A 27,438-nucleotide genomic window follows, 5' to 3' on the forward strand; every position below is an offset into this window, starting at 1 on the left:
TGACTAGACGAACCTTTGTTGGCAAAGTAATGTCTCTGCTTTTGAATATGCTATCTAGGTTGGTCATAACTTTCCTTCCAAGGAGTAAGCGTCTTTTAATTTCATGGCTGCAGTCACCATCTGTAGTGATTTTGGAGCCCCCAAAAATGAAGTCTGACACTGTTTCCACTGTTTCCCCATCTATTTGCCATTAAGTGATGGGACGGGATGCCATGATCTTCGTTTTCTGAATGTTGAGCTTTAAGCCAACATTTTCACTCTCCACTTTCACTTTCATCAAGAGGCTTTTTAGTTCTTCTTCACTTTCTGTATTAAGGGTGGTGTCATCTGCATATCTGAGGTTATTTATATTTCTCCCGGCAATCTTAATTCCAGCTTGTGCTTCTGCCAGTCCAGTGTTTCTCATGATGTACTCTGCATATAAGTTAAATAAGCAGGGTGACAATATACAGTCTTGACATGCTCCTTTTCCTATTTGGAACCAGTCTGTTGTTCCATGTCCAGTTCTAACTGTTGCTTCCTGCCTTGCATACAGATATCTCAAGAGGCAGGTCAGGTGGTCTGGTATTCCCATCTCTTTCAGAATTTTCCACAGTTTATTGTGATACATGCAGTCAAAGGCTTTGGCATAGTCAATAAAGCAGAAATAGAGGCTTTTCTGGAACTGTCTTGCTTTTTCCATGATCCAGAGGATGTTGGCAATTTGATCTCTGGTTCCTCTGCCATTTCTTAAACCAGCTTGAGCATCAGGAAGTTCACGGTTCACATATTACTGAAGCCCGGCTTGGAGATTTTTTAACATTACTTTACTAGCGTGTGAGATGAGTGCAGTTGTGCGGTAGTTTGAGCATTCTTTGGCATTGCCTTTCTTTGGGATTGGAATGAAAACTGACCTTTTCCAGTCCTGTGGCCACTGCTGAGTTTTCCAAATTTGCTGGCATATTGAGTGCAGCACTTTCACATCATCATCTATCAGGATTTGAAAGAGCTCAACTGGAATTCCATCACCTCCACTAGCTTTGTTCGTAGTGATGCTTTCTAAGGCACACTTGACTTCACATTCCAGGATGTCTGGCTCTAGGTCAGTGATCACACCATCGTGATTATCTGGGTCATGAACATCTTTTTTGTACAGTTCTTCTGTGTATTCTTGCCACCTCTTCTTAATATCTTCTTCTTCTGTTAAGTCCATACCATTTCTATCCTTTATTGAGCCCATCTTTGCATGAAATATTCCTTTGGTATCTCTGATTTTCTTGAAGAGATCTCTAGTCTTTCCCATTCTGTTGTTTTCCTCTATTTCTTTGCATTGATTGCTGAGGAAGGCTTTCTTATGTCTTCTTGCTATTCTTTGGAACTCTGCATTCAGATGCTTATATCTTTTCTTTTCTCCTTTGCTTTTCTCTTATCTTCTTTTCACAGCTATTTGTAAGGCCTCACCAGACAGCCATTTGGCTTTTTTGCATTTCTTTTCCATGGGGATGGTCTTGATCCCTGTCTCCTGTACAATGTCACGAACCTCATTCCATAGTTCATCAGGCACTCTATCTATCAGATCTAGGCCCTTAAATCTATTTCTCACTTCCACTGTATAATCATAAGGGATTTGATTTAGGTCATACCTGAATGGTCTAGTGGTTTTTCCCTACTTTCTTCAATTTAACTCTGAATTTGGTAATAAGGAGTTCATGATCTGAGCCACAGTCAGCTCCTGGTTTAATTAATTTTTTATTGAAGGATAATTGCTTTACAGAATTTGCTATTTTCTGTCAAACATCAACATGAATCAGCCATAGGTCCACATATATCCCCTCCCTTTTGAAACTCCCTCCCATCTCCCTCCCCATCCCACCCCTCTAGTTTGATACAGAGCTCCTGTTTGAGTTTCCTCAGCCATACAGCAAATTCCTGTTGGCTATCTATTTTACATACGGTAATGTAAGTTTCCATGTTACTGTTTCCATACATCTCACCCTCTCCTCCCCTCTCCCCATGTCCATAAGTCTGTTCTCTACGTGTGTTTCTCCATTGTTGCCCTGTAAATAAATTCTTCAGTACTATTTTTCTAGATTTCATATATATGTGTTAGAATATGGTATTTATCTTTCTCTTTCTGACTCACTTCACTCTTTATAATAGGTTCTAGGTTCATCCACCTCATCAGAACTGACTCAAATGCATTCCTGAGTAATATTCCATTGTGTGTGTGTGTATATATATGTGTGTATATATATATATATATATATATATATTACAATTTCTTTATCCATTCATCTGTCTGTCTGATACCAAAATTAGACAGACAACACAAAAAAAGAAAACTTCAGGTCAATATCACTGATGAACATAGATGCAAAAATCTTCAACAAAATTTTAGCAAACAGAATTCAGAAACATATCAAAAAGCTCATATACCATGATCAAGTTGGGTTTATTCCAGGGATAAAAGAATTTTTGTATCCTTCTTGTATACAGAAATCAATCAATGTGATGTGCTATTTTAAAAAATTGACAGATAAAAACCATATTATCATCTCAATAGATGCAGAAAAAGCCTTTGACAAAATTTAATTTGTTAATATACATTTCCTGATATTGAGCCAACTTTGAAGATTGGAGATAAATTGCTATTCAGTCACTAAATTGTGTTCAACTCTCTGTGACCCCGTGGACTGCAGCACACCAGGATTCCCTGTCCTTCATTATCTCCCTGAGTTTGCTCAAACTCATGTCCATTGAGTCAGTGATATCATCCAATCATCTCATCCTCAATCATTTCCTTCTTCTGCCCTCAATCTTTCCCAGCATCAGGGTCTTTTCCAATGAGTTGGATGTTCACATCAGGTGGTCATAATATTGAGTTTCAGCTTCAGTATCAGTCCTTCCAATGAATATTTGGGGTGGTTTTCCTTAAGGATTGACTGGTTTGATCAATTTGCTGTCCAAGGGTCTTCTCCAGGATCACAATTTGAAAGCATCAGTTCTTCAGTGCTCGGGTCTCTTTATGGTCTAACTCTCACATCCATACATGACTGCTGGAAAAACCATAGCTTTAACTATGTGGATCTTTGTTGGCAAAGTGGTGTCTCTGCTTTTAAATATCATGTATAGATTTTTCATAGCTTTTCTTCCAAGGAGCAGGAGTCTTTTAATTCCATGTCTGCAGTCACCATTTGCAGTGATTTTGGAGCCCAAGAAAATTAAATCTGGCATTGTTTCCACTTTTCCCCCATCTATTTGCCATGAAGTGTTGGGACCAGATGCCATGATCTTCATTTTTTGAATGTTGTGTTTTAAGCCAGCTTTATCCACTCTCCTCTTTCACCCTCATCAAGACGTTCTTTAGTTATTCTTTATATTCTGCCATAAGGGCGTTATCATCTGCATATCTGAGATCATTGATATTTCCCCCGGAAATCTTGATTCTGGCTTGTGCTTCATCCAACCCAGCACTTAGTATGATATACTCTGCATATAAATTGAATAAGCAGGGTGACAATAGACAGCCTTGATGTACTCCTTTCTCAATTTGGAACCAGTCTGTTGTTCCATGACCAGTTTTAACTTTGCTTCTTGACCTGCATACAGATTTCTCAGGAATCAGGTAAGGTGATCTGGTATTCCCATCTCTTTTAAGAATTTTCCATAGTTTGCTGTGATCCACACAGTCAAAGGCTTTAGTATTGTTAATGAATCAGAAGTAGACGTTTTTCTAGAATTCTCTTGCTTTTTCTATGATCCAATAGATACGTATTAATTTTATTAATATTTATATTGTGAATAAATATCAATTGTATATTTTACATACTTTCAAAGCAAAGGTTAATTTTATTTATTTCAAATTTATAATTAAAAATTGTACAAGTTATGATATTAAAAATATCTGTTTTACTCAAAGGAATGAAAACTATTTTTCCAGGGATTGGACAACACAAAGAATCATGCAGAACTTGAGAGATCTACACATGATCTAAAAGGTGTCTAAAATATAAAACTTTAAAGCATAGATGCCTGTCTAGCTACCATAACTTCTGGTCTTGAGGTAAGTTTTGAATGCCATGACAAACTCTTCTATCTAGAAATAGGAAAAAAGTGAAACAGGCTATAGGAGAGAAATCTTGAGAATTAAATTATATATGGCAAGGTGGATAAAAAAAATAGCAATAACTAATGTGGTGACAACTTGTGAAGAATAATAATTGTAGTGGAACATCCTTACAAAGTCTTTTTATCTTTAAAGAATAATGATGTCCCTGTAATTATAAGATATTCTACTCTGATACCTTCGATAGGAAACAGGATAAGGGCTTAGTTAAAGGAATGAGGAGGACACAAAGGAGGAAAGAGTGTCTATAGACTTGATTTGCCTTAAGATACTGACTGGTGGCTCCTTGGATTGACAAAATTCACCATGCCATGATCAAAATGGATTTACAGATTGTCTAAGTACAATTGGGCTCTCCATTTCTACTAAAGGATGGCAAATTGTAAGGTAGAACAAATTAGGGTCCAAAAAGAAGGGACACCTATTTTTCATTATTTTCCTCTCTCTATTGATAAATATACAAAGAAAAAAGTTTCAGAGAAAAAAGACAATAAAAATATGCAACAAATATACAACCAAATTTTATTTTCTTGCCATTTTCCCTCAGTTACTAAGATAGGAGTCTTGAGCTCTCCAACTATAATTATGGATCTCTCTCTTCTCCATTCATTTCTGTTTTTCTTCTGTGTATATTAAAATCCTATTATTAGATACATACCTGTTTAAGGTTTTTAATTCTCTTTGGTGAATTAATCTCTTTATTCTTATGAAATATTCATCTCCATCCATAGTAGTACCCCTAGTTCTGACATGTACTACTTGGTCTAGGATTAATATAGTACTCTAGCCTTCTTTCAATCAATTTTTACATAATATCTTTTTTTCTTTTCTTTCTTTTACTTTTATCCTCTGTCATTATATTTAAAGTGGACCTCTTATGGGTAGCATACAAGTAAATCTTGGCATTTTATTTAATTTTTAAATGTCTTTTAATTAAACTTGTTAAGCCATTTATATTATTGACATGGTACAGTTATCTTCTTTTGCATAATTTGAGATTTTTCAAAAATTTCATTTTATCTCAATTTGCTTATTAGTTGTATCTCTTCAGTTTAAACTGCTAGTGATTGCTCTAGCATTTATAATATGTATTTTAATTTCATTATATTTTATCATTTTTCAATGCTTATTATATTTCCTCAACTTGCAAATGATGTGATGCATGATAGGTGATCAATAAATATTTTTATTAGGTCCCAATTGCTGTTTGGCTTTTCTAAATTTGTTCTTTGTGTGCCTCACTCTTCCATCTCATAAATATACTTTCCACAGTGAGCATTCTCTCACTAACTCTGCACATTTTAAAATCCAAAACCTTAGACAAGTTACTTGACCGAATCTAATTTTTCTCATTCTAAAATGGGGACAACAATTCCTATCTCCTGAGTTGACATAAGGATTAAATGAAACATACATGATAATGTCTGGGGCATAGTAGGCACTCATTTACTATCAGCTTCATTTTCCCCTAGTCCCAAAGGCTTAGAAAAAATTTTTTTTCATTTTATCTAGACTATTTTAAGATAAGTGGAGCTATAATGAGGGAGTTCTAATAAGAGTATTTTAGGAGGCAAAGATGTTTTCTGCCTTTGCTTTTCCTCTTCATCTTTTTTTTTTTTTTTTTCTTTTCCTTGTGCCACCTAGAAGCAGCCTTCATTTCTCAATTATTTAGCACATCATGAAATTATAAGACGCTTATTCCTTGGAAGGAAAGTTATGACCAACCTAGATAGCATATTCGAAAGCAGAGACATTACTTTGCCAACAAAGGTCCGTCTAGTCAAGGCTATGGTTTTTCCAGTGGTCATGTATGGATGTGAGCGTTGGACTGTGAAGAAAGCTGAGCCCTGCAGAATTGATGCTTTTGAACTGTGGTGTTAGAGAAGACTCTTGAGAGTCCCTTGGACTGCAAGGAGATCCAACCAGTCCATCCTAAAGGAGATCAGTCCTGGCTGTTCATTGGAAGGACTGATGCTGAGGCTGAAACTCTAATACTTTGGCCACCTCATGTGAAGTGTTAACTCATTGGAAAAGCCCTGATGCTGGGAAGGATTGGGGGCTGGAGGAGAAGGGGACGACAAAGGATGAGATGGCTGGATGGCATCACTGGCTCGATGGGGATGAGTTTGAGTGAACTCCAGGGGTTGGTGATGGACAGGGAGGCCTGGTGTGCTGCGATACATGGGGTCACAAAGAGTCTGGCACAACTGAGCAAATGAACTGAACTGAGGTGCTATTTTCTTTGCATTAGCTATTTAATGCCAAAATAATTGCAAATAGCAACATCAAAACCTAATTTGTATATAACAATAAGTTATTATTTTTATGAACCAAGAGTGGCTGAATAGCAGTTCTTGTTTCACCTAGCCTTGCTTACATGGGTGGGAGCTGTTTGTTAAGTGATTTAAGATGAATTCGCCTAGAAAAATTAGTGATACTGTCTTTCATCCTCCATCAGGTTAACATGGGCATGTTCTCATTGTAATGGCAGAATACAAGTGCAAGCTAGCCCAATCACATTTCAAGCCCACCTTTGTATCACTTGTTAACAGCTTATGGGCTTCACAGGTGGCACTAGTTTCAAAGAACATGCCTGCCAATGCAGGTAGTTGTAAGATACCCAGGTTTGATCCCTGGGTTGGGAAGATTCCTTGGAGGAGGATATGGCAACCCACTCCAATACTCTTGCCTGGAGAATCCCATAGACAGAGGAGCCTGGTGGGCTAAAGTCCATGTGGTCGCACAGAGTCAGACAGGATTGAAGCGACTTAGCACAGAAAACATTGGCCAAAGCCAATTATATCACTAAACCCAGTGTCAGAGGGGAAGGATACTACAATTTGAAATGTAAGAGATATGAACACTGGAAGGAATAAAAATGAGGACTGTTAAATCTTATACTTAGTTTCAGGTACTAGGGAAACAAAGGAGAGTGAGATGCCATCCTTGCCTTTGAGAAGCAGGGCTCTGTGTCCACAGAATGAGTGAGACCAACATGTAAACAAATAAGTTCAATCACATTTACAGATGTTCAAATAGAAATCCATACATGGAACACTGACTGGTACAAAGATTCTCTTTGAGAGGGGAGAGGGAAAAAAATATATGAGAAAAAATCTTCAAAAAAGTTATTTTTAATATCAGCTTCAAAAAGAAGTCAATGTTATGATATGAGAACATCTCATTCTAGCATTTTGAACCAACTCAAAGGACTGTCTGTAATTCATTCATTAAACCAATTGTTCCACAGACCACTGATGAGAATAAAAGTGAGGGAAAAGTCAACATATTTTCTAACTCAACTTCTTTGTAATACTGTCAAATAATATTATGACATATAAACTGCTATTTTTAATGAAAATGATTATGATTTTTATTTTATAGAAATACGTTCAGTCATCTCAGAAGCAAACTGTTATTTTTTTAGTTTATGAAACATTTATTTTGTGAATCTATGAAGTTCTGGGGCTCAGAAATAACTGTTATAATAATATGTGCCTCTGCTATTTTTATCCTAGCCTGAAATCCAATAAGTACTAAAAATGTCACATGGATTGATGGGAAATGAAAATAATGAACTATTTTTGGCTAGATTATGAGACCAGCTTTTAAGATGAAGAGGCTCAGATGACAATAAATTCTCTGAAATATTAATATTATGGAGTTTTAGATAATACTCAGCATGTGATAGTAAATATAGTTAATTTAGAGGATCATCACTCTTTATTGAAAACTCATTTAGCCTTAGATTTATAGATTCACATATCCCCAGTTTTTACTAATTCTTCATAATCCTTCATGTCTTTCCCCACCAGTATCAAATTGCTAATATTTTTTCTAAATAACAAATATGGCAGACTACCTCCAAAAAACTGACAAGAAGAATGATTAGTGTCACCGTTGCAAATCAAAGGGAAATGCAATTAGTCTGCTTGCCATTTAATACAATAGCAAATCTACTCCTGCTAGCCATCAGAAAATAAGAGGAGTTGTTAGAGGAAAACGCTACCAGAAAAGACTAGAAATTCTAGAATAAAACAGTAGTAGATCAAAACCTGAACCTAGAAGTTAAGACTCCTTGGATTGCTCCCCAAAGGACTCAGGACTCAGAGACTAAGTGAGCAAATACTGTTGTAAAAATGTCACCTACAGATTTTGACACAGGGTTGTGATAAACCTTTAGTTTGTTTAAAAAAAAAAAAAAGTACCTGTGAAGTGCAATAACATGAAAAACAATAAAACAAGGAATGCCTGCATAAATATGTATGTTGAAAATAAAGTGTATATTCTACCAGGGGTCCTCAACATCCAGGATCGAATGCTTGATGATTTTAGGTGGATCTGATGTGATAATTGTAGGAATAACATGCACAATAAATGTAATGCCATTGTATTATCCTGAAACCATTCACCTCACCCCCCAGTCCGTGGAAAAAAAATGTGTTCCATGAAACTAGTCCCTGGTGCCAAAAAGATTGGGGACCACTGTTATACTATATATATTAATTGAAACTCATTAAATATGTCAAATCTTTTGCCTTATTGTATTACCTGCTTATTTGTTTAATGTATATGCCATGTCACTGTAAGTTCACCAAAGATAGGGAACATGCACTCTAAATATTTTTAAATTTTTCACTGTTTTAAGTGAAAATCAATAGAAGCAATCATATTGAAGATAATTTTGGGAAAAAGAAAAGACAAAAATTAATCTGAGATAGCAGTCTATCATAACTTATTTACATGTTTATTTTTAATTACAATTGTATAATTATTTTTTTTCAATTTTATAATTATTTTAACAATTTAACCAAAACTGAAAGAGACACATGTATCCCGTTGTTCATTGCAGCACTACTTAACATAGCTAGAACATGGAAGCAACCAAGATGTCCATCGACAGATGAATGGATAAAGAAGTTATGGTACATATGCAAAATGGAATATTACTCAGCCATAAAAAAGAACATATTTGAGTCAGTTCTAATAAGGTGGATGAACCTAGAACCTATTATACATAATGAAGTGAGTCAGAAAGAGAAAGATAAATACTGTATACGGAATCTAAAAAAAATGCTGCTGCTGCTATGATGCTTCAGTGGTGTCCAACTCTGTGCAACCCCATAGATGGCAGCCTACCAGGCTCCTCTGTCCCTGGGATTCTCCAGGCAAGAACACTGGAGTTCATTGCCACTTCTTTCTCCAATGCAAGAAAGTGAAAAGTGAAAGTGAAGTCTCTCAGTCATGTCTAAGTCTTCGCAACCCTATGGACTACAACCTACCAGGCTCCTCCATCCATGGGATTTTCCAGGCAAGAGTACTGGAGTGGGTTGCCATTGCCTTCTCCCATCTAGAAAAATGGTACTTAAGAATTTATTTACAGGCAACAATGGAGAAACAGACATAGAGAATAGACTTATGGACATGGGAAGAGGGGAAGAGAGGATGAGATGTATGGAAAGAGTAATATGGAAACTTACATTACCATATGTAAAATAAATAGTCAATGGAAATTAGCTGTATGGCTCAGAAAACTCTAACAGGGGCTCTGTGTCAAACTAGAGGGGTGGGATGGGGAGGGAGGTGGGAGGGAGTTTCAAGGGGGAGGGGATATATGTATACCTGTGGCTAATTCATGCTGAGGTTTGACAGAAAACAGAAAAATTATTTAAAGCAATTATCCTTCAATAAAAAATAAATTACTTAAAAAAATCCTTTTTAAAGGATTTTATTTTAAATTAAAATAAAACATATTGCATATTTTGTCCATATAAAAATATATTTTACATGTTTGAAATAATTTGGTATCTAATTATATACTTTAAGAACTCATTGTTCAGTCCCTCAGTCATGTCTGACTCTTTGTCACCTCATGCACTGCAGCACACCAGGCTTCCCTGTCCTTCACCATCACCCGGAGCTTACTCAAACTAATGTCGATTGAATCAGTGATGCCATCGAACAGTCTCATCCTCTGTAGTCACCTTCTCCCCCTGTCTTAAATCTTTCCCAGCATAAGGGTCTTTTCTAATGAGCCAGGTTTTGCCTCAGGTGGCCAAACTATTGAAGCTTCAGTTTCAGCATCAGTTCTTCCAATGAATATTCAGGATTTATTTCCTTTAGGATGGACTGGTTTGATCTCCTCGCAAGGGACTCTCAAGTCTTCTCCAGGTGGTCATAACATGGCAGAGGAATAGGACAGGGAGACCATTTTCTCCCCCACAAGTTCATCAAAAGATCATTTGAATGCTGAGCAAATTTCACAAAACAACGTCTGAATGCAGACAAAGGACACCAGGCACCCTGAAAGGCAGCCCATTGTATTCAAAAGGAGGTAGGCAAAATATAAAAGATAAAAAGAGTTAAGGATGGAGACCCATCCTGGGGAGGGAGTCATAAAAGATAAGTTTCCAAACACCAGGAAACCCTCTCACCAGCGGGTGGGAGTTTTGGAATCTCAGAGGGCAACATAAACGGGAAGAAAAATAAATGAATAAATATATAAAACCCACAGATTACATGCCTAATGGCAACTCCCAGCAGAGAAGTAGCCCAGAGGCTCCCATCCACCACCAGCAAGTAGCTGAACAGCGATGCGTGGGGTGTGTTGCTTAGGGTAGGGATCAGGCCTGAAGACAACCTGAGGGAGCTAATGTGACATAGCAACCCAAAATGTGGGATAGCCAGAGAGAGAGAAAAAAAGAGAGAGAGAGAGAGGGAGATAATTTTCCCTCAAAAAGCTCTAACCTAAGGCACTGCTGGCCTGCTCACAGAACAAAGGACTGAGCAAATACCAGAAGAGAGAGAGCTAGCGGCAGACCGGCCCATCTCCCACCTGAGGTAGAGAGGCAGGCGGGCGACAGCCAAAGCAGTAAAGGAACAATCTCTGCCCCAGAGACGGCATCCTCTACCAAACTGTGAGCAGGCTCCCAGTTGCTAACCAAGTCTTCCTGAGATCCTGGACTGTTGACATCTGCCAGAAGGGTCGCAGCCAGAGATCAGCTCCCCAGAGGAGACACACAGCACACTTAAGACAGCGCTCCCTCTATGCACCCAGGAAACCAAGCAGCTGGTACAGGTCAAGTGATAAGAGGCACCACCCTACCTAGGGAGAGTGCACTCTCCAAACACCTGGTTACCTGAGATGCTCAGACCTGGGAAGGGCACAAAACTCAGGCCGAACCAAGTCTGCACCTTTGTGGAGTACCCGAGAACCTGAACCTGAGTGACTTAGACCTGGGAAGTGCACACAACCCAGGGCCTGCTTTAGACAGTTCCCAGGCAGAGCAACCTAGAGCCTGAGTATTATAGACTGGGAAAGCACACACGTCGTGAACAGGGGCAAAGCCAGTGTAACTGAGACAATGCGAGCACTCCCCACACACACCATTGATATTTGTTTGCAGTATTCCTCCCTCCTCACAGCACAACTGAACAAATGAGCCTAAATAAATGACCACCTTCACCCCCTTGTGGCAGGGCAGAAAAAAGACCTTGAACAGACTTGCAAACAGAAGCCAAAATAAACAGAGGGAACCATTGGGGAGTGACAGGTGCAACAGATTAAAACCCTGTGGTTGGCACTGACTACATTGGAAGGAGCCTATAGACCTTGAGAAGTATAAGCTGGAACAAGGAACTATCTGAAATTGAACTGACCCCACACTGCCCACAACAGCTCCAGAGAAATTCCTAGATATATTTTTACTATTATCATTTTTAAATTTTTTTTAAATTTTAAAATCCTTTATTACTGCTTTAATTTCCATTTTTATAACCTACTATTAACTTGTTAAAAAAAGACTCTTTTTAAACTAAATTTCATATATATATTTTTTATAATTTTTGTGATTATGTTTTGTTTTTTAACATTGTATTTTTGTGAGTCTAACCTCTACTCTATATTTTTAATATTTGCTTTTTGGTATTTGTTATCAATTTTGTACCTTTAAGAATCCAATCTAGAGTACTCATTTTTACTTAAGGGTGTTATTACTGGCTTGATTGCCCTCTCCCCCTTCTGACTTTCCTTTTTCTCCCCTGCTAAGTCACTTCAGTCGTGTCCGACTCTGTGCAACCCCATAGACGGCAGCCCACCAAGCTCCCCTGTCTCTAGGTTTCTCCAGGCAAGAACACTGGAGTGGGTTGCCATTTCCTTCTCCAATGCATGAAAGTGAAAAGTGAAAGTGAAATTGCTCGGTCATGTCTGACTCTTAGCGAACCCATGGACTGCAGCCTACCAGGCTCCTCCATCCATGGGATTTTCCAGGCAAGAGTACTGGAGTGGGGTGCCATTGCCTTCTCCATTTTTCTCCCCTAGGTAACCTCTATCTTCTCCCTCCCCCTTCTCTTCTCTACCCAACTCTGTGAATCTCTTTGAGTATTCTGGGCTGTGGAGAACACTTAGGGAACTGATTACTGGCTAGATCTGTCACTCTCTTTTTGACTCCCCCTCTTCTCCTCCTGGTCACCTCTATCTCATCCCTCCCGTTTCTCTCCTCTATGTAACTCCGTGAACTTCTCTGGGTGTTCCAGGCTGTGGAGAGCACAAAGGGATTTGATTACTGCCTATATTGCTCTCTCCCCTTTTGATTCCCCCTCTTCTCCCCTGGTCATCTCTATCTCCCTCCTCCCTCTTTTCTTCTCCATGTAACTCAGCGAAACTTTCTGCCTGTCCTTCACTGTGGAGAATCTTTTCTCCACTAACCTATATGTTTTATCATTGGTACTGTATGGAAGGAGATGACTTGAGGCTACTGTAAGAATAAGACTGAAAACCAGAGATAGGAGGCTTAAATTCAAAACCTGAGAACATCAGAGAACTCCTGACTACAGGAACATTAATTGGTAAGAGCTCATCCCAAAGCCTCCATACCTACACTGAAACCAAGCACCACCCAAGAGACAACAAGTTCCAGAGCAAGACATACCATGCAAATTCTCCAGCAATGCAGGAACATAGCTCTGAGCTTTAATACACAGGCTACCCAAAGTCACACCCAACCCATAGACATCTCAAAACTCACTACTGGACACTTCATTGCACTCCAGAGAGAAGAAATCCAGCTCCACCCACCAGAACACCAATGCAAGCTTCCCTAATCAGGAAATGTTCACAAGCCACTATCCAATCCCATCCACAGGGAGCAAACTCCACAATAAAGAGGAGCTACAATCTTACAGTATACAGAAAGGCCACCCCAAACAAAGCAATCTAAACAAAATGAAAAGGCAGAGAAATACTCAGCAGGTAAAAAAACATGATAAATGCCCATCAAATAAAACAAAAGAGAAGGAGATAGGGAGTCTAACTGAAAAATAATTCAGAATAATGATAGTAAAAATGATCCAAAATCTTGAAAACAAAATGGAGTTACAGACAAATAGCATGGTGACAAGGATTGAGAAGATGCAGGAAATTTTTAACAAAGACCTGGAAGAATTAAAAAGGAGTCAATCAGTAATGAATAATGCAATAAATGAGATCAAAAACACCCTGGATGGAACCAACAGTAGAATAACTGAGGCAGAAGATAGGCTAAGTGAGGTGGAAGATAGAATGGTGGAAATAAGTGAAACAGAGAGACAAAAAGAAAAAAAAAAAAAAAAGAATTAAAAGAAATGAGGACAATCTCAGAAACCTCTGGGACAATGTTAAATGCCCCAACATTCAAATCATAGGAGTCCCAGAAGAAGAAGACAAAAAGAAAGGCCATACTTGAGGAGAAAATACTTGAGGAGATAATAGTTGAAAACGTCCCTAAAATGGGGAAGGAAATAGCCACCCGAGTCCAAGAAGCCTAGAGGGTCCTAAACAGGATAAACCCAAGGTGAAACACTCCAAGACACATATTAATCAAATTAATGAAGATCAAACACAAAGAAAAAACTAAAAGCAGCAAGGGAAAAAACAACAAATAACACACAAGGGGATTCCCATGAAGATAACAGCTGATCTTTCAATAGAAACTCTTCAGGCCAGAAGGGAATGGCAGGACATACTTAAAGTGATGAAAGAGAAAAATGTACAACCCAGATTACTGTACGCAGCAAGGATCTCATTCACATATGAAAGAGAAACCAAAAGCTTTACAGACAAGAAAAACCTGAGAGAATTCAGGACACCACCAAACCAGCTCTTCAACAAAGGCTAAAGGATCTTCTCTAGACAAGAAACACAGAAAAGATGTATAAACTCAAACCCAAAACAATAAAGTAAATGGCAATGGGATCATACTTATCAATAATTACCTTAAATGTAAATGGGCTGAATGCCCCAAACAAAAGACAAAGACTGGCTGAATGAGACCCACCTCAAAACAAGGGACACATGCAGAATTAAAATGAAGGGCTGGAAGAAGATATTTCTCTCAAATGGAGACCAAAATAAAGCAGGAATAGCAATACTCATATCAGATAAAAATAGACTTTGAAATAAAGACTGTGAAAAGAGACAAAGAAGGACACTACATAATGATCAAAGGGTCAATCCAAGAAGAAGATAGAACAATTATAAATATATATGCACCTATATATAGGAGCACCACAATATGTAAGGCAAATGCTAACAAACATGAAAGGGGAAATTAACAGTAACACAATAATAGTGGGAGACTTTAATACCCCACTCACACCTATGGATAGATCAAGTAAACAAAAAATTAACAAATAAACACAAACTTTAAATCATACAATGGACCAGTTAGACCTAATTGATATCTATAGGACATTTCGCCCAAAAACAATGAATTTCACCTTTTCTTCAAGTGCACACAGAACCTTCTCCAGGATAGATCACATTCTGGGCCATAAACCAAGCTTTTGTAAATTCAAAATAATTGAAATTATTCCAAACATCTTTTCTGATAACAATGTAATAAGATTAGATATCAAACATAGGGAAAAAAAACTATTAAAATTTCCAACATATGCAGACTAAAAAACACACTTCTGAAAAAACAACAAATCACAGAAGAAATTGCAATATGCATAGAAACGAATGAAAATGAAAACACAACAACCCAAAACCTATGGGACTCAGTAAAAGCAGTGCTAAGGGGAAGGTTCATAGCAATACAAGCTTACATCAAGAAACAAGAAAAAAGGTCAAATAAGTAACCTAAGTCTACACCTAAAGCAACTAGAAAAGGAAGAAATGAAGAACCTAAGGGCTAGTAGAAGAAAACAAATTATAAAAATTAGGGCAGAAATAAATACAAAAGAAACAAAAGAGACCATAGCAAAAATAAATAAAGCTAAAAGCTGGTTCTTTGAGAAGATAAATAAAATAAACAAACCATTAGCCAGACTCATCAAGAAAAAAAAGGGAGAAGAATCAAATCAACAAAATTAGAAATGAAAATAAAGAAATCACAACAGACAACACAGAAATACAAAGGATCATAAGAGACTACTCTCAGCAACTACATGCCAATAAAATGGACAACATGGAAGAAATGGACAAATTCTTAAAAAAGTATAAGTTTCCAAAACTGAACCAGGAAGAAATAAAAAACCTTAACAGACACATCATAAGCACAGAAATCGAAATTTTAGTCAGACATCTTCCAGCAAACAAAACCCCAGGACCAGAGAGATTCACAGCTGAATTATACCAAAAATTTAGAGATCTAACACTTATCCTACTCAAACTCTTCCAGAAAATTTCAGAGGAAGGTAAACTGCCAAATGCATCCTATGAGGCCACAATCACCCTAATACCAAAACCAGGAAAAGATGCCACAAAAAAAGAAAACTATAGGCCAATATCACTGATGAACATAGATGCAAAATCATTAACAATATCCTAGCAAACAGAATCCAACAACATATTAAAAAGGTCATACATCATGACCAAGTGGGCTTTATCCCAGGGATGCAAGGATTCTTTAATATCTGCAAATCAATCAATGTGATACACCACATTAACAAATTGAAATATAAAAACCATATGATTATCTCAGTATATGCAGAGAAAGCTTTTGATAAAATTCAACATCCATTTATGATAAAAACTCTCCAGAAAGTGGGCATAGAAAGAACATACCTCAATATAATAAAAGCTATATATGACAAACCCACAGCAAACAGTATCCTCAATGATGAAAAATTGAAAGCATTTCCCTTAATGTCAGGAAGAAGACAATGGTGCCCAACTCACCACTACTATTCAAGATAGTTTTGGAAGTTTTACTCACAGCAATCAGAGCAGAAAAAGAAATAAAAGGAATCCAGATTGGGAAAGAAGAAATAAAACTCTCACTGTTTGCAGATGACATGATCTTCTACATAGAAATCCCTAAAGACTCTACCAGAAAATTACTAGAGCTAATCAATGAATATAGTAAAGTTACAGGATATAAAACCAACGCACAGAAATCCTTGCATTTCTATAGACTATCAATGAGAAAACTGAAAGAGAAATTAAGGAAACAATTCCATTCACCATTGCGATGAAAAGAATAAAATACTTCAGAATATATCTACCTAAAGAAACAAAAGACCTATATATAGAAAACTATAAAACACTGATGAAAGAAATCAAAGATGACACAAATAGATTGAGAAATATACCATGTTCATGGACCAGAGGAATCAATATAGTGAAAATGAGTATACTACCCAAAGCAATCTATAGATTCAATGCAATCCCTATCAAGCTACAAACGGTATTTTTCACAGAGCTAGAACAAATAATTTCACAATTTGTATGAAGATACAATAAATCTCGAATAGCCAAAGCAATCTTGAGAAAGAAGAATGGAACTGGAGGAATCAACCTGCCTGACTTCAGACTATATTACAAGGCAGCAGTCATCAAGACAGTATTGTACTGGCACAAACACAGAAATACATATTAATGTAACAAAACAGAAAGTCCACAGATAAATCCACGCACCTATGGACACCTTATCTTTGACATAGGAGGCAAGAATATACAATGGAGAAAAGACAATCTCTTTAATAAGTGGTGCTTGGAAAACTGGTCAACCACTTGTAAAAGAATGAAACTAGAACACTTTCTAACACCATACACAAAAATAAACTCAAAACGGATTAAAGATCTAAACGTAACACCAGAAACTATAGAACTCCTAGAGGAAAACTTAGGCAAAACACTGTCTGACATAAATCATCACAGAGTCCTCTATGGCCCACCTCCCATAATTGAAATAAAAGCAAAAATAAACAAATGGGACCTAATTAAACTTAAAAGCTTTTGCACAATGAAGGAATCTATAAGCAAGGTGAAAAGACAGCCTTCAGAATAGGAGAAAATAATAACACATAAAGCAACTGACAAAGAATTAATCTCAAAAATATACAAGCAGCTCCTCCAGTGCAATTCCAAAAAAATAAGTGACACAATGAAAAAAATGGGCCAAAGAATTAAATAGACATTTCTCCAAAGAAGACATACAGATGGCTCACAGACACATGAAAAGATGTTCAACATCCCTCATTATCAGAGAAATGCAAATCAAAACCACAATGAGGTACCATCTTTCGCTGGTCAGAATGTCTGCTGTCAAAAAGTCTACAAACAATAAATGTTGGGAGTGTGTGGAGAAAAGGGAACCCTCTTACACTGTTGGTGGGAATGCAAACTAGTACAGCCACTATGGAGAACAATGTGGAGATTCCTTATAAAACTGGAAATAGAACTGCCATATGACCCAGGAATCCCATTGCTGGGCATACACGCCAAGGAAACCAGAATTGAAAGAGAGACGTGTACCCCAATGTTCACTGCAGCACTGTTTATAATAGCCAGGACATGGAAGCAACCTAGATGTCCATTGGCAGACGAATGAACAAGAAAGCTGTGGTACATTTACACATTGACTATTACTCAGCCAGTAAAAAGAATACATTTAATTCAGTTCTAATGAGCTGGATGAAACTGAGGCCTATTATACAGAGTGAAGTAAATCAGAAAGAAAAACACCAATACAGTATACTAATGCATATATATGGAATTCAGAAAGATGGTAACGATGGCCCTATATGCGAGACAGCAAAAGAGACACAGATGTATAGAAGAGTCTTTTGGACTCTGTGGGAGAAGGCGAGGGTGGGATCATTTGAGAGAATAGCACTGAAACGTGTATTGTCATATATGAAACAGATCATTAGTCCAGGTTCGATGCATGAGACAGGGTGCTCAGGGCTGGTGTACTGGGAATACCCTGAGGGAGGGGATGGGGAGGGAGGTGGGAATGGGGTTCAGGATGGAGAACACATGTACACCCATGGCTGATTCATGTCAATGTATGGCAAAAACCACTACAATATTGTAAAGTAATTAGACTTCGATTAAAATATATAAAATAAAATAAAACACGAGATCATTAAAAAAAAAGTATGTCTTCTCCAACACCATACTTCAAAGGTCTTTGGCACTCAACTATCTCTGTCACATCCATACATGACTACTGGAAAAGCCATAGCTTTGACTATAAGGACCTTTGTTAGCAAAGTAATGTCTCTGCTTTTCAATATGCTGTCAGGTTTATCATAGCTCTTCTTCCAAGGAGCAAGTGTCTTTTATTTTCATGGCTGCAGTCATCATCTGCAGTGATTTTGGAGCATAAGAAAATAAAGTCTCTCACTGTTTCTGATGTTTCCCCACCTATTTGCAATGAAGTGATGGAACCAGATGCCTGATCTTAGTTTTTTGAATGTTGAGGTTTACGCCAGATTTTTCACTCTCCACTTTCACCTTCATCAAGAGGCTCTTTAGTCCCTCTTCGCTCCCTGCCATTAGGATGATCTCATCTGCATATCTGAGATTACTGATATTTCTCTTGGCCATGTTGATTTCAGCTTGTGATTCAACCAGCACAGCATTTCACATGATGTACTCTGCATATATGTTAAATATGCAGGATGACAGCATACAGCCTTGACATACTCCTTTCCCAATTTGGAACCAGTCTGTTGTTCCATGTCCATATCTAACTGTCATTTCTTTACCTGTATGCAGGTTTCTCAGGAGGCAGGCAAGGAGGTCTGGTATTTCTGTCTCTTTAAAAATTTTCCAGTTTGTTGTGATCCAAACAGTCAAAGGCTTTAGTGTAGTCAATAAAACAGAAGTAGATGCTTTTCTTGAATTCTCTTGATTTTTCTATGATCCAATGGTTGTTGGCAATTTGATGTCTTGTTCCTCTGCCTTTTCTAAATCCATCTTGAACATCTGGAAGTTCTCAGTTCACATACTGCTGAAGCCTAGTTTGGAGAATTTTGAGCATTACTTTGCTAGCATGTGAAATGAGTGCAGTTCTGTGGTAGTTTGAACATTGCTTTGACATAGCCCTTCTTTTGGATTGGAAGGAAAAGTGACATTTTCCAGTCCTGTGGCCACTGCTGATTTTTTCAAATTTTCTGGCATGTTGAGTGCAGCACTTTCACAGCATTATTATTATTTTTCTTAATGATTTGAAATAGCTCAGCTGGAATTCCTTCACTTCTCTTAGCTTTGTTCCTAGTGATGCTCCCTAAGGCCCACTTGACTTTGCAGTCCAAGATGTCTGACTCTAGGTGAGTGATCACCCCATCATGGCTATCTGGGTCATTCTTTTTTGTATAGTCTTCTATGTATTCTTGCCACCTCTTAATATCTTCTGCTTAGAAGAACTTTAGTTCAGTTCAGTGGCTTAGTCATATCTGACTCCTTATGACCCCCCTGGACTGCAGTATGCCAAGCTTCCCTGTCCATCACCAAATCCCAGAGCTCACTCAAACTCTCCCATTGAGTTGGTGATGCCATCCAACCATCTCATCCTCTGTCGTCCCCTCTATAGAAAAACTTAGTACAATATAAATATTTCTATGTTACAAGTTTAAATTATGGCACAAAATTCCATTCCATTAGTAAACCATAATTTTATTGAATATGTATTTATTGAATAATCACCGTGTACCTTGATCCCATTGTTTTACATGCAGAACTTGTCCATTCATTTTGTCTTATATAATGCTGCTGCTGCTGCTGCTAAGTTGCTTCAGTCGTGTCCAACTCTGTGCGACCCCATAGATGGCAACCCACCAGGCTCCCCTCTCCCTGGGATTCTCCAGGCAAGAATACTGGAATGGGTTGCCATTGCCTTCTCCAAGTATATCAGCTTAGGATGTATTTATTTAACAAATGTTATTTGATCAAAGGAAATGTATACATTAACTGGCCTTGCTGTGCATATATTCCACATTTTTCTCCAGTTTTAAATATCACCAACAAGTGTATATGGTCACCCTCCCAGCACTAGTCACTGTTATTTTTTTAAACTCTGGCTGCATATGTTACACATAGTCATGATCTCTACAGTGCATAGCACATTATATTGTGCAGCAGTAATGAACACATGGGGTCGCTAAGAGTCAGACACGACTGAAGTGACTTAGCAGCAGCAGCAGCAATGAACACATAGTAAATACATACTGCATGAGAATGAAACTTCTTATACTTTAAAATAAGAATTGAGATGATAGGGAAGGAATTTTTTTTTAATACTCAGAAGAAAATGCTATATGAATCAAAGTATTTCAAAGAGTAATATCCAACCATGACAAACACACAGCAGTAAAGATGAATGAAGAAAGCTCATTAGCAAACAGCCATAAAGACACTACAAAAGTGAGATGAGAACAAATATTTTACGGTGTCTAAACTGCTTAGAAAAGTACCTGACATATATCATCATATGCTTTTTAATTGTTTGGGATGATTATAATGAATTTGATTGCCTGTTTTAAGTCATTTAATCTTCTCAAGAACATTTTGAGGTATTATTATTGTTGCCATTTTGTAGGAGGGGAAACTGATGCACAGAATCACTAAGTAACTTGCTCTATCCATGTCATAGATCCAAGGAGTTAAATCCAGAACCATGCTTTTAAATATCTTGCACTACTCTACCTCCTGTTAAAGTTGTTGATTAGATGAGTAAAAGACTCTCTAAAGTATCATGGTACATTAAAAAGTTAGTGCAGAAATCAAGAAAATTTGAGATGAAAAAGATATAGTTTAGGCAGTTTACACCTGATAACATCATTATAAGCAAAGTGTGATAACAGGTCTCTAAACGAGCTAGGTAGAGGATATGTCTGTGCATGCTAAGTCTCTTCAATCCAGTCGACTCTTTGTGACCCTCTGGACTGTAGCCCCCCAGGCTCTCTGTTCATGGAATTCTCCAGGCAAGAATACGGGAGTGGATTGCCACACCTTTCTGCAAGGGATCTTCTCCACCCGGGAATCTAACCTGTGTCTCCTGCAGCTCCTTCACTGTAGGTGGATCCTTTACTACTAAGCTTTGCGAGGGGGAGCCCCAGGTAGAGGAGTAGACAGAAGATTTGAGGTTAGAAAAGAGGAAATAATTACTGGGCAGCCATTGTAGGGAATGAATCATAGATTCAATTCACTCATTCATTCAACAAATATTTATTGAGACCAAGATTGAAGGCAAAAGGAGAAGGGGGAGGCAGAAGATGAGATAGTTAGATAGCATCACCGACTCAATTGACATGAATTTGAGCAAACTCTGGGAGATAGCAAAAGACAGGGAAGCCTGGCATGCTGCAGTCCATGGTGTCACAAAGAATTGTACATGACTGGACACATATGCTAGACTTTAAGTGCTAGGGATATAAAGATAAAGCATACACACCCATACACACCACACATGGTGTATCAATGATAGAAAGTCCTAAAACAGAAAAATAGAGCAAAGTAAAAGGTTTAGAAGTACTGGTGGTGATGGGGAAAGAATTCTATTTTATACAGACAGGTCATAGATTGTCTCTCTCATAAGATAGTGTGTGAACTTGACAGAAGTGAAGGCATGAATCATGTAGATATTGGGAAATATATTACATTCCAAACAAAGAACATCAAGCACAAAATCTCCAGTGTAGGGGGTTTCACTTGATGTTTACATAAAAGGGAAATTAGACCAATGTGACCAATTGAGTAACAGGAGACAGGAGGAGAGGAACTCATTAGAAGTAGTCCTAAGAGTTCTATGGGTCATTGACAGTTCTGTAGGCTATGCTAGAAGCATTTATCTCTCAGTGAAATTGCAGGTCATTTCAGGGTTTTGAGCAGAGGATTGACATGCTCTTCAGTTCAGTTCAGTTCAGTTCTGTCACTCAGTCGTGTCCAACTCTTTGCAACCCCATGAATCGCAGCACACCAGGCCTCCCTGTCCATCACCAACTCCCGGAGTTCACTCAGACTCACATCCATTGAGTCAGTGATGCCATCCATCCATCTCATCCTCTGTCGTCCCCTTCTCCTCCTGCCCTCAATCCCTCCCAGCATCAGAGTCTTTTCCAATGAGTCAATCTTCGCATGAGGTGGCCAAAGTACTAGAGTTTCAGCTTTAGCATCATTGCTCTTACCTATGATTTAAAATTTGTCTGTTTGCTATGTAGAGGAGAGACATGGTGGGAGGGGCAAGGGTGGAATAAGCAGCTACTCCAATAATTTGGCAACAGAATATTGAAGTTTGGACTAGGATAATGGCAGTAGAGATGAAGAGAAGTGAATGGAATTAAAATACAGATGGAGCCAGGTGGACTAGTACTGGCAGGTTAAATTGATGGAGAGGTGAAAAATAAGTCAAGGATGATGATTTAATTTTTGGTTTTAGTAAATAAGTAGATAGTGGCATCATTTACATAGATAGGAATCAGTGGTGGGGGAGCAGACAGGAGTAGAATTTGAGAGTTTGGTTTTCCACATTGTGTAGTAATTGGGAGAATAAGCCTTGAAAGATCACGCCAACACAACCACAGAAATTACCCTCAGAGAGGCACAAGATATTAAAGGATTTATCATATTCAGGACTCCCAGAGAGAAAGGCATGACATTCCTGGAGGGCCATGCAAAAGCCCCAAAAGTTTGGTCATGGCAGGCAAGAGGAGAGTGAAATAAGGAACTATGGGCAAGTACCTTTATTGAGGGTCATGGGTGTGGGAACTGTGGCACGTGGGTAATGAATGTAACTGGGTCAATGTGGAAAGGAAGAAAGGTGTGAAACAGGGAAGTCATCATGAGGCTTGCTTCCTGAACATATGTTGGGATGGGTCTCAGAAGTGGGCCATAAATAGATAAGGGTTCAAAACAAGTGCCAGAACTCAGGGAGTCATTGAGACAAGATAATAGCTTTACATGAGACACATACTAGCTTTAAAATAACTATTAGATCTCCATGTGGTAGAGTAATTGATTAGGCAGTTGGAAATATGAGTCTGGATCTCAGGACTAAGGATGAAACTATCAACTTAAGAGTAATCAGTGTGGTACTTACAGTAAAGAACCTGTCTGCCAATGCAGGAGACGAGATATAGGTTCAATCCCTGGATTGCGAAGATCCCAAGAAGAGAGCATGGCAACCCACTCCAGCATTCTTGCCTGGGGAATCCCACTGACAGCGGAGCCTGGTGGGCTATAGTCCAGAGGGTCGCACAGAGTAGGACACAACTGAAGCAACTTAACACGCAGGCAGCACACCAATGTATAGATGATATTTAGAAGCAGAGTCTGAGATTATTATGGAAGTGAGTGCCGATATAGATAGAACGAGGTCTGAGAACTTCTGTACTGAGTTCTGGGAAATCCAATGTTTAGAGTAAGGCTGGGGTTAGAGTGAAGCAAGTGAATCATTTACTCTGGGCACCAAATTCAAGAGGGCACTAAAAAACTCAGCAATGAAGGAAAACACTGTTTTACTACGGTGTTTTTTAAAAACCAAAATTAATGCAAAAATCCTTGATAAACAAAATACGAAAGTTTTCATTAAAAATAGGGTCAGCATTACTGATTTTCCCCTTTGAGGCTCCAATATAGTTCAGCAGGGTTCTCTTCATAGTATGAAGAGGAATGGGTAAAGCAGACTTTATGCTTGTCTTCAGTTAAACTCAGTTAAACTGTAGTGGGAGGACATGTATTTACCATGTATTTACCATTTGGATCTGGTAAAATCCATTACACCTGAAACATAACAATATTTAACTTCATAATCTTGAGGTTCTAATAAGGAGATGTGAAGACTGATAAATTTTATTATATAAATATTTAAAACTATTACATAGAAAAGGAAACAAAAAGGACAAATGAAAAACTAGAGGGGAAATACATTTGCAGCAAAAACAAGGACAATTTTCTTACTTTGAAAAGAGTTCTTACATCAGTAAAAGGAAAAGAAAAACATTTTTTAAAAAGATGGACAAAGGATCAGTTTGCTTAATAGAGAAAGATAAGGAAGAAACTTTAGAATGTGTTCAGACCCTCCCATAGTTTAAGAAATACATATCCACACAATAAGATAATGTTTTAAACTCCAGGAAAGGCAAAAACTAAAATAAATGATAACCCAGTATTAGTGAGAGTTGCAGAAATAAAGTTCTGTCAAATATAATTGATGAAAAACCTCAAATTAGTTGAATTACTCACAGAGCAGTTTAGCTATATCTATCAAAATAGTAAATTCACATACTATTTGATGCATAAATTCCACCGCTATGAATTTATATTTCATATTTATTATCTAAAATATGCAAAGATATATGGGCATTAATATTCTTTGCAATAATAATTCTTTGCAATAATTTTTATAATTAAAACTTTGAAACTCTCAAAGTGTATGTATATGTCTGTGTGTCTGTAGCATACACACCTAAAGTGTACACACACATTCTCGGAGTATCTATAAACAGTGTACAGTACAGGAATTTACTGTATATACACACATGTATGTAGTGTTTATACAAACATACATATAAATACATAGATGATAATGAATAATACATAACCATCAAAAAGGATGAATTAAATCTATATGTACAGATGAGAAAAGATACTAGATGAAGTAAAGTTTTATTTTCACAGTCTATAGGGTATAATATTCTTCCCATAAATAAAAAGGAATCACATTATATACATTCAAACTGGATATTGTATGTTGATTTATGAATGCACACAAAATTTTAAGAATATTAACCTTTGAAAATCAGGACTAGGGAGAGGCTTTTATCTTTCATTATATCTGTCTGTACTATTTGGAGTTTGGTTCAATTAGTATATACTATATTTTGTAAATGTCACAGATGGTAGAATTACGGAATTTTTTGTTTGTTTGTAAGATATAAAATTAAATCTAATTCAAGTTTAAAAATGTTTATAGGTGACAAATTACTTGGGATAGAGATGGAGTGTCATACCTATGTTAAAAGGAGCTATGGTATATGCGTGTCTTACAACCTCTTAAAAAAACACGAATTTATAAAATTGCTATAAAATGCCTTGTTTTGCAACAAATTTGTAGTTTTATTCAAATAATCATGGTAAATTACATTACATGGTTTTATTTTCAATTATTGCATTTATGGGCATCATCAAATCATTGATATAAAAGATTTTGTCATCTTAGGGACACATTGATTGCATAAAACAAGGCAACTAATAGGGCATTTCTTCTCCTGAGATAGAGCTGTAAAACATTTTAAGTAAATAGCATAATTTTGTCACAGCATTTGCACTCTGAGGCATATAATATTTTTATCAAATTTTCTTTAGTATGATTTTAAAGCACTTTCAACATTTATGTATAATTTTCCTAATGTCCTGGAATGCCAGAATTTTTCTTGTGACTATATTTATTCTGGAAATAAATTGTAGGATGATTATACTTATAGAAATTGTAGAATTATTTGATTTATAAATTGTATAAATTTATAGAAATTTAATTTTATTGAATATGAACTAAAGTGTTATAATGTGTGACATCAAATACCAGGATCCCAGTTAGTATCTGTGTGACCTTGGGTAAGTGATTGAGATTCTTTTGCTTCAATTTTCTTAGTTGTAAAATAAGGATAATAACAGTCCATGACTCATTGACTTGTGAGAATTAAATGGCTTTGTCTACATAAAGTGCTTGGGATAGTATGTGATATAAAGTAAGCACTAAATATTCTAGTTATTGTTGTATTTGCAAGGGCATGATATGCCCATGGGAATGAGTACAGGACTGGAGAAAACTCCTGAAAGCCCCTCGGGCAGCAAGGGGATCAAATCATTAGTATTTCCTTTAAGATACTAAATCTTAAAGGAAATCAACCCTGACGCTGAACCTCCATTATTTTGGTCACCTGATGTGAACAGCCGACTGATTGGAAAATTCCCTGATGCTGGGAAGGATTGAGGGCAGAAGGAGAAGAGGGCATCAGAGGATCAGATGGCTGGATGGCATCACTGATGCAGTGGACATGAACTTGGCAAACTACAAGAGATGCTGAGGGACAAGTAGGCCTGGAATGCTGCAGTCCATGGGATCACAAAGAGTTGGACACAACTGAGTGACTACGCACAGCACAGCACAGGGTGCTAAATTATGGGTGCAACATTTCAGTTCAGTTCAGTTCAGTCGCTCAGTCGTGCAACAGTGTGCTGTCCTAAATTAAGAGTCAAGAGGAGAAGGGTTTAATTTATCCTATGACTGTGCCCAAAGTTGTGCAGATTTGTACAAATCACATGCTCTCACTGAGCATGTTTCCTCATCTTTAAAATGAAAGGCATGTGTTAGAGAGCCTGTAGTGTGCCTTCAGGCTTTAAAATTATCCTAACTCTTAAGTAGTTGTTGACCAAATAATTGATGCATGAAAATTGTTGATAGGAATAGGCCTGTTTAAAATATTTAATTCTTACTGAACATTGGGGTGTATTTACCCATGTTGTTTGGAGAGAGGGATGTGATAGATCAGTGCTTGGAAAATTAATTTTATAGTACTATAGTAACTTGGATGTTAAATCTATCAAAAGAAAGATCAAATAATCAAGAGGTGTGAAACTTCAATTCAGGTGTACATTCTCATTACTTTTAATGAAACCTTCATTTCAATCTTTCCTCCTCTGCTTTCCACATTCGTAGATAAGCTTAGCATCTTTTCTTAACAAAGACTTTCCAAAGTAAGGAAGCACACCAAAGGGGCAGTTCATTCTTGTTACACTGTATCCAATCTGTGCAGAAAGTTATTTGAAAACTACGTCTATCTCCCCTGTATATGTAAAATATCAGTTTAAGGAATTAACATGGTAAAAAAAAAAAATATCCCACATTCTTAGGCAAACTGATTTAACAAGGGTCCTGCAGCTGCATTTTACTGGGTCAAACTCTCCCCTATGAAGATTATCAAGGATCTTGGTAGCAAATTAAACCAGCAAGGAGATATTAATAATGCCCTTGAGATTGAAAGAGAAAGTGAAGAATCAACATTAATGAAATCTCCACTGCTAGAAAATCAGCTTTCCAAAGCTTCCCATGCCCTAAACTATT

The sequence above is a fragment of the Bos grunniens genome, chromosome X (genome assembly GCF_055505025.1).
Source record: "Bos grunniens cultivar Pamir isolate PY7600 chromosome X, Bosgru_T2T1.0, whole genome shotgun sequence".
Lineage (NCBI taxonomy): Eukaryota > Metazoa > Chordata > Mammalia > Artiodactyla > Bovidae > Bos > Bos grunniens.